Raw genomic sequence first — 12,963 nt, forward strand, 5'->3', positions numbered from 1 at the left:
GCGGTTCTGACAGTTCCAACATTTCTGGCCTTTCCAGCGTTTCTGACAGTTCCGTCATTTCCGGCAGTTCCGACGATCCGACAGTTCCGACGTTTCCGGCAGTTCCAGCTTTTTTGACAGTTACGACTTTTCGGCTTTTCTGGTAGTTCCGGCTTTTCCGACATTTCCGGCTTTTCCTGCAGTTTCGGCTTTTCCCGCAGTTCCGGCATTTTCGGCTTTTCCGACATTTTTGGCTTTTCCGGCAGTTCCGACTTTTCCTGCTTTTTCGACATTTTTGGCTTTTCCAGCAGTTCCGGATTTTCCTGCTTTTCCGACAGTTCCGACTTTTCTGGCTTTTCCGACAGTTTTGGCTTTTCTGGCAGTTTTAGCTTTTCCAGCAGTTCCGGAGTTTTCGGCAGTTCCGGCTTTCTGCCCACTGGATCAGGGCAATGTTATTCCTTAGGATATCTCCTTCTACTAAAACCCAAAGACAAGTAGAGAGAGGAAGAGATCCCAAGTGTGTTAAAATGACTTGAAGGCCACCTCTATTTATACTAAAATGTTGAGCACATGTGGGGTTTATTTGGTTCCTGGCCGACCTTGACAAATTGTCTTATAACGCAAATAAATTCATAACTCCATGAATACTTATCGGAATCGGATGATCTTTAGATCAATCCTACACCTCTCGATGAGAGGGATCCAAGAAAAATATCAACTGCCATAAATAAGATGACCCACATCGAGTTTGGCCCTAGTTGCCAATTTTAACACATGATGATCTCACAATTCATAACAACATAATGTTAATTTTTCTTAGGGCTATATTGCTCTTTACTGTAAATAATTGCATTTTAAACTTTTTCATCATTTACATATGCATTCACCCCATTACATCATATCATGATTAGCAATTATGTAGAAAGAACAAATAACGTCAATATTGTAGCAAAACATAAATGAACAACAAAAGAAGAGCATGCACAAATAGAGAGACCAGGAGTTAGGTCAGAGACCAGGGCAAACCCCCACAAGGGGGAAAGCTCAACAAGATTCTTCTTCTATTAGATATTCATCAAATGTTCAACTGAGATACAAAGTACTAAGAGATACATCGATCACAATAGGCCTCCTAAGGCTAATCCAAGTCGGTTAACAACTTCGTTTGTGAACCGAATGAAACAAGTCCAAGAGAGCTGCTATCATATATCCAATATCACATTTGACATAGAGATACTATCACATCTGCCATCCATCATGGTATCTATGTTATCAAGGTTACTATCACTGTCATAGTTGTACATCATGATCCATTTCATATAGATCATAGTCACGTTGGAATGGCATGTTATTGCCATCAGGATCACAGATACATACCAAATGCATTATTATAATTGTCATAGGGCATTGTCATAATTCACTGTCACATCTTAGTCATCAGATTAATTATTGTTACCACTATCATCAAGAGCGTTGTGAACATTTTGTTATCACTGACATCTAGATACATAAAGTCACTATTATAATATATATCTATCCATCAAGGTCATTTCTATCAAGATTAGGTATCATAATCTCTGCCAGGCACTATCGTGATGAATTTGGGTACTAACATTAAGTAAACAAGGTTACATTCTAACTGTCACTGAAGAAATTGGTTAGGTTGTTTTTCTCCATTTGTTATATCACATACTGCATTGCTAACTATAGATCATTGTATTATGTGGGACCATACAGTGAATGCGAGACCTAACCATAGATTACTATAATATGCAAGACCATACACAGAGGATGCAAAACCATACCATAATACAGACACATGAGTGCAATGTCACAGAGGTAAAGTCCAACGAGCTATTGTCATTATATTTTACGATGCCATTGGTGTAATTGTATGATCACAGAGTATATGCGACGATACATATATAATTTAGGCCACAAATATACCTAATGCAATGTCACAGGTGTGAGTGAGCTACAGGGAACATCGTTGCTACTGTCATGGGAGAGCGATGCCACTGTTGATGTAGTGCTGCCAGAGAGTATGCGATGTCGCTTAGAATGTAATATTTACGATGCCATTGGTGTAATTGTATGATCACAGAGTATATACAACGATACATATATAATTTAGGCCACAAATGTACCTAATGCAATGTCACAGGTGCGAGTGAGCTACGGGGAACATCGTTGCTATTGTCATGGGAGAGCGATGCCACTGTTGATGTAGCGCTGCCAGGGAGTATGTGATGTCACTTAGAATATGCGATGTCACTTAGAATGTATGCGATGTTCTTGTTCATGTAGCGATGCCAAAGGATGTATACGATGACCCTGTTCATGTAGCGATGCCAGAGGATGTATGTGATGATCCTGTTCATTTATTGATGCCAAAGGATGTATGCAATGATCTTGTACATGTAGCGATTCCATAGGTTGTATGCGATGATCCTGTTCATGTAGCGATGCCAGAGAATGTATGCGATCCACAGAGTATGTGCGAGACATACACAAAGTTATATAACAAGCCTTTAATGAATGTGACCCATGAGCCTCCAATAAATGTGAGCCATCATGTGAACTTGTGCAAGCCAAAGACAAAGTATGCGAGCCTCAGTGAAATGTGGGCACTGTAAGAGAAAGCGAGCCTCAAAGGAGGCATACGAACCATAGATATAACGAGCTTAAGAGAATCTTGATTTCCTTGTTCTATGAAAATGATCCATAGCAAATGTCTTTTTATATATGATTTTGGGATGTGGCTTTTCCATAAAGGAGCTGACATGATAATCTTTTGGAGGGAAAAATCACAAGTTCAAATTTGTTCCCAATTATATTCAAATACATTTTCAATGTGCCTTAATAATTGATTGCTCATGATGATTTGCCATATTTAAATAATGAGAGAAGTGCCACGCCAAATTTGCAAATATTAGAAATAATATTTCTTTTATCAATTTGAATCCTCCTTTGGGGCGAGAAGGGCTCCTCTTGGGGTCTTAGGGTTTCTATGGGAAATTCATCCCATAGCTGCCCCAATTTAAACACTCCCTCTCAACTAGGGAGGAATTTCCATCTGCATCACAAGTCTCATCTCGGATGTACATGCCAGCTACATCATGTCACAACTCCTGTCATGTCATGTCATGTCATCTCGTTTCATAGAAGAAGAATAATTCATAAATGACGGTAGGGGAGATCGGTTAGATCTTCCAAACCCTACAAGTCTCCCGGTCAAGTTGCATGACCTACATTTTAACCACCTCAACAAGATAACCATCTCATCTCAACTTTGATCATCAACTGAACAATAATGTCTCGATCTAAAGAAGAAGAATCATAACAGGGGAGCTCCAACTACCACCCTATATTCACAAATAATAGGGGAGATTAATCTACGACCCTATATATTCGATTGACAATCGGCAGGATACCACCTACCATGAGAGGTAAGGATCACACTCTATCCTATTGTCTAATGGAAATAGGCGAGATACAACTTACCAGGCAAGGATCACAACCATCCCACTTTCTAAGGACAATAGGCAAGATACCACTTGCCATGAGAGGTAAGAATCACATCCATCCCAATGTCCGTTGATCTTCCCACCTTGATCCTCAAGAATCAAGTGGTAGAACCATTGCTTCCCATCACTTGAGCAAGATACCACTTACCATGTGAGATAAGGATCACAACCATCTCAAGTATCCTCACCCATTGGCCAGATGGGTGGCAATCCCAACAAGCCTAGCTTGTGGGTAGGATGCATACTGGTGTATACTCTGTCAAATCCAACTGATAGGGGAGGATAGCCCAACTTTTCCTGAAAGACAAGGATCACATACACCCTACAATGACAATTGGCGATGTTACCCACCAACTGTGGGTAGTGTATATACGAGAAATTTTTTCTCCTAGATGATCCTCAGCTGATAGCCAACAACTCCTTGCAGCCACCAAATAGCTCGATGTGCCATTATCTCCACCACTTGAGCCAACCATGTGGTCCCTCACCCACTTGTTATGATTTTATGTTTGAAAGTAGGCTTCGCGATCCCGAAGGTATGGATTTTCATTCGTATGGTTGAGTAATCTTCCTTAGTTGTCATGGGCACGTTTGGGAATGGATTGGTGGGGGGATTAGACGGAAATAGTGGGCTAGGTCTATACTCTTGTCTCCATTGCTCGATTTTGTGGTTAGCCTTGTACCCTACTCCCATGGGATCTCCTTTACTGGCCATTAGCTTTAGGGTTGGCACTACATGGGAAATCCCGATTTTGGTTGCGTGGTCCTGCCTCCCGACACCATATACATCACCCCCTTCTACTCATTTTAACCCCATTCTTCTCTTTTCCCATTTGGGTCCACATGTGTTCACAGGGTCCACATAGGGTTAGCCTCCCCCTCCCCTTTTCCACACCTTGGGTTGGGTCTGGAACAATGCCTGGAGGTTGATGCAACTAAAAAGAAAAGAAAAAGCATAATTTGGCCACTCTCAACAGGGAATGTACCACAAAATGCAAAAAATGGTCAGGACATACAAAATTCACCATTTATCTGGTTCCCAGTTCTTAGCTTCGGGAGAAGATCCTAAAGGCAACGCATGATTCACCTTTAGCAGGGCACCTAGGATTCTTGAAGACTTAAAGGGATATCAGAGAGCGTTTTACATGGAGGGGCCTCAAGGAGGATGTGCTACGATATGTGCAGGAGTGCAGCACGTGCTAGAGGAATAAGGTAGAGCACACACACCCGACAGGATTACTTCAGCCTCTACCTATTCCGGAGCAGAAGTGGGAGAGTATCTCCATGGACTTCATCACAGGGCTCCCAGTTGTTCAGGGACGAGATTGCATCTATGTGGTGGTGGACCGGTTGACGAAGTTTGCCCATTTCTTTGTTATTCCACCCCGGTATTCAGCTTCACAGGTAGCCGAGTTGTTCTTCAGGGAGGTGTTCAGACCCCATGGTCTCCACAAGACCATTAGTGATTGGGACAACAAATTCATGGTGGGATTTTGGCAGGAGCTCTTGAGACTGGTGGGCACAAAACTCACTCCCAGCACTAGCTACCACCCTCAGACAAACGGGCAAACATAGGTGGTGAACAAATGGTTGGAGGGCTACTTGAGGAATTATGTGACAGGGCAACAACGAGCATGGGTGAAGTGGCTACATCTTGGGGAGTACTGCTACAACACCACCTATCATATGTCCATTGGTATGTCCCCTTTTCGAGCTCTTTATGGTTATGATGCTTTATTGTTTGTTGAAATGGTGTTTGGAGACAGCAGGGTCCCTAGGGGCTAAAGATTGGATCCAAGAGAGCTAAGAGATACTCAAGGCTCTCAAGGACACTTTGCAGACTGCACAAAATCAACAGAAGATTTATGCAGATCACCACCAAGTTGAGAGGAAATTTGAGGTTGGGGACATGGTCTATTTGTGCCTACAACCATACAGGCAATCAACTCTCAAGCAGAAGGGGGCTGAAAAACTCAAGCCTCGTTTCTATGGACCATATAGGGTGACTAGGCATGTAGGGGAGGTGGCATATGAGTTGGAGCTCCCAGCAGGAAGCAAAGTGCATAATGTGTTCCATGTGTCTTGCCTGAAGAAGGCATTGGGACAGCATGTAACAACTTCAGCAGAGCTACCGTCCTTGGATGAGGTGGGACATCTTGTGTTGGTTCGTGAAGCCATTTTGGAGGTTTGGGAGAGGAGGCTCAGGAATAGAGTCATCAGGGAATTTCTTGTCAGATGGAAGGAGTTACTGAAGGAGGATGCTACATGGGAAGGAGAGCAGGTATTGCAACTCCCAATATTACAGTTGCTTGAGTACTAGCAAACTTTGGCAGGGAGGGCTGTGATATCCCCTATTTTATAAAATCATGAAGTGTAGCACAATTTTGCAATTTTGGCATTAGAGGTGAATTTTGGCAATTTTGGTGACTTAGGAAAAGTGGGTGGAGTAGGCCCCACGAAATTTTTAGAGGCAAAAGGAGGCAATGCACACTAGGAGAGAGAAAAATCAAATCCTTACTGGATTGTGGGGGCCACTAAGGGGTACGCGTGGGGCTAGAGTACTTAAGGCGAAAAGGAAGGCATTTGGGCGATCTTTTGACTATCTCACTTACACAATTTGACCTCTCTTGGAGTTGTTCAGCGCAAGGGATTGAAGTGCTGTTGAGCACAGGAATTTCAAGCGGAATTCCACCTCGGTTTCGAAGAACTTATAGTGTCTCCCTAGCTTGGCTTTTGGGGGAGTCCATTCCGGGCTTCCATAGAGCCACATTTGCAGCAGATTATCTAGTTCTACACACTTCCTGGGTGCAAAGGCAGTACGAACCAACAAAGTACGGACCAACTCTAATAGCTTGGGTGCACTGAAGATTGCAGGGGTGTTTTCTCATCATTTTGCCGGGGTTTTGGTGTCAAATTTCTGGGCTGGTGTTGGGCCACTTTAGTGGGCTGATTTCCTTATCTTTTGGCAGAGCATGGAAAAGGACTGTGTAAGCCTGCACATGCATTTGGTGGGTGGAGTTGGGAGCTGAAGAAGAGTGAATATTTGTGGCTTCCAGGGTCATTCTCAAAGGATTTTGGGAGGATTTCATTAGTGAGGAGCGAAGGGTGTTCCAGCCCTTCATTTCAGCTGGTTTCTCTCTTCGGCTGGCCAGTTGGGCAACTCATACTATTTGGGGTCAATTCTATCACTTGGGTTTAGCCCAAACCCTTTCTGGGTTTTTTGTGGGTATTTGGAGGAGAGGCCATAGCTGAAGTTTCAGAATTTTCTGAGTAGTATATAGGGTAGAATATTCAGTTCCAGTTGGCAGCCAGCGGCAATATTTCTAGGTAGTACGCATTTCATGTTTGGGGTCATTTCCACATCTGGGTCAGCGAGATTCCATGTGGGTTTTGCATAGCTTGCATAGCAAGCCCAGGTTTTATTGTTCTGACTCATTTATGTACCCAAATTTCCATCTTTAATAAAATGGCTTAGCGGTTCTGCTCTCTTTCATTGGTGTTCTGATTGTGTGCTTGGGCTTAAAATTTGTATTGCTGTTCCTAATTCATTGTTCTGTTATTTAATGTTAATTTCCGCTTAGGAATAGTACAATTGGCACATCCCTGATTAATTACAGGTAAGTTTGTTCAGTTTGTAAAGTTGCCCTAATATTGACAATTCGTTCAAAGTGGATTACTCTCTTTGTTTTGTTGATTTCTTTGTAGGGTTTTTGGTTGGAAAGATTCAGGATTGGCTTGCTGTTTTTATTCTTTCCATCTAAGTCCATGGCCCACTAGACTTGGCACCGGTCAGACAACATACTCTCATGCTTATTTTGTTAAATTCAAGTGCAGATTTGAAACTGTGTTTGCTAATTTGAAGAATCAGAGTGCTGATCTGCAACCTTTCTCATTGATTTGAAAGTGTTTATTGCAGATTTTCTGAGTCACTCAGTGATACAACCATAGGGATATTCCTCCAAGGATAGCAAGCAATAGCGCAAAGTGGGAGGGAGTGTGACCAAGGTGATGATACACCCCCCCGATGTTCTCTGTATACCTCGAATAACCATTTTATTCAAAGGTTTTCCCAGGGCCTAACAAATAGCTAGTCTCCAAGGAATTACAATTGTTCTTTGATGGTCCAAGAAGCGGATTTGATTTTGCAACAAGGTCCATATGGATATTCCCTTATCACAGAGGATAGATTGGCTTAATTATTGTTTTGTAGGAAAGAGGGTTTCACACTTGGCGAGACTAGTGGGATAAAGAGTTGAGAGGATGTATGAGTTTGAGAATGATCAATTGTGCATACATATTGTTTACTGACCGCAAACAAGCTTTTTTATAACTATACCAGGTTGTTCTAGAATCTAGTTTATTCAGGATTAGCGAGGATGTTTGAGGACCAATTTGGAAGGACTAGGAGTGGTCCTATGACAAAGCTTTTTATTATTTACATGACTAAAGAGATATGTGAAAAATTCAAGCCAAAGCTAGACACAACTTAATAAATGATGGGCCTTATAAGATGTTGAAGCTGAATGGATAAGGAGGTGCCAATATATTTGAAACACCCACTTGTCCTTTAAGACTGGGGTGCTTGGATGGTTAGAGCTCAATCAAAACCTAGCGGTTAAAGATAGAATCCACCACTCTGATCTAACATACAGGTGTTGCGTGACTTTTTGCAAGGTGGAGATTGTCAATGTGTGCTGGGAATTTAAAGTTGCACAAGTATTTTGGGCATGTATTATGGCATTACCTGTTAGTAGGCCATCTTTTTTATCCACCCTCTAAAGCTGAAAAGAGTCCTTTGGGAAATCAGGTGAATGATTAGATAGCATGGCAGAGGAATTTGAACACCAGAAGGTTTATAGGAATTCTTTTTTTATGAGAAAGGTGATGTACATGTACTTACAATGCGAGCGCCTCCCCTTTTCAGCTGGTGAGACTAAATTGTTCAGAGCAGAATTTTCAGATCAGTTTCAGCTACAGTTGGCATCATCTGTAAGGATGAAGATTTTCTCGAGATTGGGGCTATAAGGTGGATTTGCTGGCACTCCTTGCCTATGTTCAGGGATAATATTTATAATGATTATTGGCTGCCTGGCTCATTGATTTGTATGCTTGAATGTATTTACTATTTTTGTGTGCACTAATGTAATTAAAATGCATTTTTGCAACACAGAGGAACAAGCCCCACATGCTTAGAAATTTACAAGTGAAGTTTTTCTTTTTGATAAAATATGAGATGAGAAATGTTACAGAAAAAGAATGGAGTTCTTTCATTTCTCTTGTTGCAATAGCTTCCAATAAAACTAATGTTAACTGAAGTGGGCGAGTATCTTGCATCTTGGTCGAATATGCATGTACATAATCCACAAAGACATATTTATTAATAATTAAAGTGAGTGTAAAGCTTGCATCTTGGTCAAATATGGATCCACATTTTTATTTTTATGAGCTAAAATTTGTCAAAATATTTTACTTAGAAGCATTCCTCAACTTCGGAGGATCTTCATCTGCAGGATTGGAACCAGAAAAGGTGAATTATTTCCATGTTAGAAAAGGAATGTTACGTGGAGCTCTGTTATTATTGAAATGGGACATTGCATAATTGGAAATATGTTGTACTGCTGGGAACAGTTGAAACTGTACTGTTCTGTGTAACATTAGCAGTTGCTTTATTCAAAAGCTGAACTTAGACAAGTAACGTAAGCATATGCTATTTTGTAATTAGGTCAGGGGGGAAATGCTCATGGATATCTTTTGAAGAGAAACCTGTGAATGGGTTTTCTGTCGTGCTAAATGGTCTGTTATTCCTTGAAAAACAATTCAATTGTAAAAAAGAAATATACATTTTGGGTTTAAATATCGCTGTATCTTTTCTTGTAGAAAGCTCTTTTTTCATTGATATATCAAATGCATAAATAATGTTCATGTTCAGTGTTTGGCTAAAGGGTTGTAGTCCCACAGGCATTCTTGGAGAGTCTGTTATGGAAAAGATACTCACAAACAAGAAAATGACTACTTGCAAGTTTCTCCCAATGATTAGAAAGAAATAGAATAATCATTTCCTTTTAGGCTTAAGTTGGCCTGCTTTATGCTTGCAGGAAAACAATGTGAAGGAACTTGTAAGATTTGAAACAGAAAGGCAGATTGACTTCTTCAACATGTTGAAAGGATTCATCCATAATCAGGTAGGCACTTTCTTCTTCCTTCAAATTCTTTCTCTTTATGATTGACATTTGTATGACCCAATTACTATGTTTGTGCTTTGTGAAAATATGTCACTGGATTTTTGAATTGTTGTATTTACACTATCAATGTATAAACCAGACAATTCTCTCTTCAGTTTTCCATCTCAAAGGAAGTTCCTTCAATATTCTCTTTGGCTCTTATGGCATGTTGAAATGTCTACAGTTATTAAAAGCTCTTGTCATAGCCACTGTTCTTTCTATCAGCATGAATATATGGAGCACGCATGATTCATGTTTGGCAGATAACAACTAACAATCTCACTTAGCCTTTTAATTTCATTGTCTTAGAAAGGGCACAAGCTTCTGCTTAAAATACTTCATAGATTAGTCCTTTTAATCTGGCTTCTTTCTAATAAGAAGTAATATATAGTGTACCAAAACCATTTGTCTAGGCAAGGCTTGTGTATCGGTCGGGCAGGTTTTCCAATAAGGTAACTAATTAGTAATAAAGGGTTCCATGTCTACATCATGCATCATGTTACCAAACAGAATGACAAAGTTCTTGTTAGTTGGGGCTGCTTCTACTATTTTTAACACCCTGAAGGGTAACAGGTAACTTACTCCCTTGAGAAGTTGGAGAGGACTTTTTCTTGTAGAAGGGTGAGATTTTGGCTTCCCTGTATAGACTAGAGAACGATTGCTTTGCTATGTTTTTGGGGCTTCTTATGCTTTCTTGGGCATGTTTGTTGGTTAGAATTGCTTATTTGTTATTATATTTTATAGATTGGCTTTAATACATCTACTTGTCCTTTCTTGTAATATCCCCTATTCCATAAGATTGCTAGGAAGATCAATTTCAGCGTTTTGGAAAGCAAATTTGGCATTTTCTTTGGGATTTAGGAGTTGTAGGTGAAGTGGGTCCCACACCCAAGTGGGGGCCACAAGGGAGCAATACACACCACTAGAGAAGGAGTGCAATTTTGGAGGGAAAATGGGGGCCACCAAGAAGGGAGTATGGGGCCAGACTTATTTAAAGGCAATGAGGGGGCACTCTGTTAGTTTTTGTAGCATCAAATGTGTTTTAGACACAAAATTTTGTGGAGAGGCTAGAATACATGAGATTTCCAAAACCCATAAATCGTTTCTGGAGATTCCGCCTAGAAGTGTCTCAATTAGATTATTAACTAATTTTAAAATATTTCCTAAGTCTAAACTTAGAAAATATGGTTAGTTAATCAATATTAATTGAGATAAGGTGTAAATCATCTAGAAACTCACACGGATCAACCCAAAAATTATCCTAGCCATTAATTAAGTTTTAATCTTGGCCGTTGGTGCTCTAGCAGTGGATTATAAAAGAAAGTCGATGTGGTGACAGAGATAGTCTAGTGCAGATACTCAGTTGCCCAGGCAATTCGATTTTCTCAGTAGCAGCAGCTCAGCAGAGAAGATAGAGCCAGAGGGTGAGTAGCAGGTGGAGCAGGAGAGCAACAACATTCCGGGAGAAAGTTTTCAGTTCCCAGAAGAGTTGAAGGAAGGAAGACCGAAATCTTCAGAGGGCCAACGTAGGGACTATGCAGAGGCTGACACAGGCATCTCATGCAGAGGTTGGGGAAGCTATTTCGGAGGCAGAAAATAGCTGTGGGGTGAGAGAAAATTCTCACAATATTTTTGCCAGTGTTTTCTTCAGATTAGATTGCCAGCTGGGCATCTAAATTATTGTACTTAGATTTACTGCTGAACATAAATAATAAAACCCCCATCTGCTGCACCGGCTTTCCCAAGTTGGGTTTTTTCTAGGGACAATTATCCAAAAATAATTGTCAATTTTACTGTGTGCGCTAGAATTTCTCAGTTTCCATCATTTTATTTTCTGCAGTATTTGTATAGTGAAAATTGCAGCTGTGATTTTATTCGTTATTTGTTGTAGTAAATAAACTATAGAATTAATTTATGAGTTGCAAGAATAATCTCCAGTAGCTACAATAGACATAATTTTCACATGGTATCAGAGCATAATTGATCAGCCAGGAAGCTCAGAAGCAGAAAAAAGGAATTTCACTGTTCATTGGGAGCAATGGATCGAAATTACTAGAGAGACTGCCTAGAGCCCAGATTAGTGAGTTCGAGTTGCCAGGGCAACAATTTGATTTTCTCAGTTGAGAGGAGGCAGGAAAATTCAAATTGCCTAGTTAGTGATTCCAACAGTCAGAGGGAGTAGTTGTAGCCCAATTTTTTTTCGCTAAGCAAAATATTGGTTGGACGCAAAATTTTTTTGTTGCAGGTTGCAGAATTCGCATCGGGAGAAAAAGAGAAATAGCACACTAAATTTTTTCTAGTTTAGCCATTGACAGAAGTAACATTCAGGGGACTTTAGATTTGTCTTCCAGATTAAAAGACGAATTTGCTTGCTTAGCAGGATCAACTTCACAGGGAGTCTGGTACATAGATAGTGGAGCTTTAACTCACATGAAAGGGGTTAGAGAATATTTCTCTAGCTACAAAGAGGGGCAGTTGGATTTCTAGATTACTATGGGAAATAGAATGAAATGTACTCCAGCAGGGAGAGGTACCATAGATTTTCAAGGGGAGTCAGGAGCAAGCATCAATGCTTTAGTTGTATTGCATGTGCCAGGATTGGGTATGAATTCGATTTTAGTATCCCAGTTACAGGATAAAGGGTACGATGTTCACTTCGTAGGGAGGAAAATGTATGTCAAGCACCCGAGATGGAAGAAAGTAAGACAGATTGGAGTTCGAAGTAACAAGTTGTACCGATTACAAATCGATTCTCCAATGGCACTGATAGGTAGCAATAGTAGGAGTGGGAAGGAGCTGAATGAATTATGGCACAAAAGAATGGGACATCTACATCATGGAGCACTTAGGATGCTCAAGGAAATCGTAACAGGGATTCCTGAACTAGGGACTGAACATGATGATGTGTGTAGAGGGTGCGTACTTGGGAAGTATGCTAAGGCGACATTTCCAAGGAGTGACAACAAAGCTGATGGCGTGTTAGGACTTATACACTCAGATATTTGTGGCCTGATGTCCACTAGAGCTCTCAGTGGTGCCGAGTATTTCGTCACCTTTATTAATGATCATTCCAGGAAAACCTGGATCTACTTCTTGAAGACCAAGGGTCTTCGACCGTTTCAGAGAGTTTAAAGCTCTCGTGGAGAATGTGACAGGGAAGAAGATCAAGGTACTTCGCTCAGATAATGGTGGAGAGTATATTGATAAAGACTTCACAGATTTCTGTGCGAAGGAAG

General features: G+C 40.7%; 1 pseudogene across 1 annotated transcript in view; it reads left to right on the forward strand.

The window, feature by feature from the left end:
• The window catches only part of LOC149174920 (sorting nexin 2B-like), a 165,115-nt pseudogene that overhangs the window by 80,986 nt on the left and 71,166 nt on the right, over positions 1-12,963 (forward strand). Inside the window, exon 4 of the transcript XR_016257954.1 lies at positions 9,602-9,688. The product of XR_016257954.1 is annotated as a sorting nexin 2B-like (transcript). The remainder of the gene's footprint in view (positions 1-9,601; positions 9,689-12,963) is intronic.

This window comes from Pinus tabuliformis, chromosome 4_1 (assembly GCF_031772625.1).
Source record: "Pinus tabuliformis cultivar Carrire ecotype Pingquan chromosome 4_1, CPIR1, whole genome shotgun sequence".
NCBI classification, from domain to species: Eukaryota; Viridiplantae; Streptophyta; class Pinopsida; order Pinales; family Pinaceae; genus Pinus; species Pinus tabuliformis.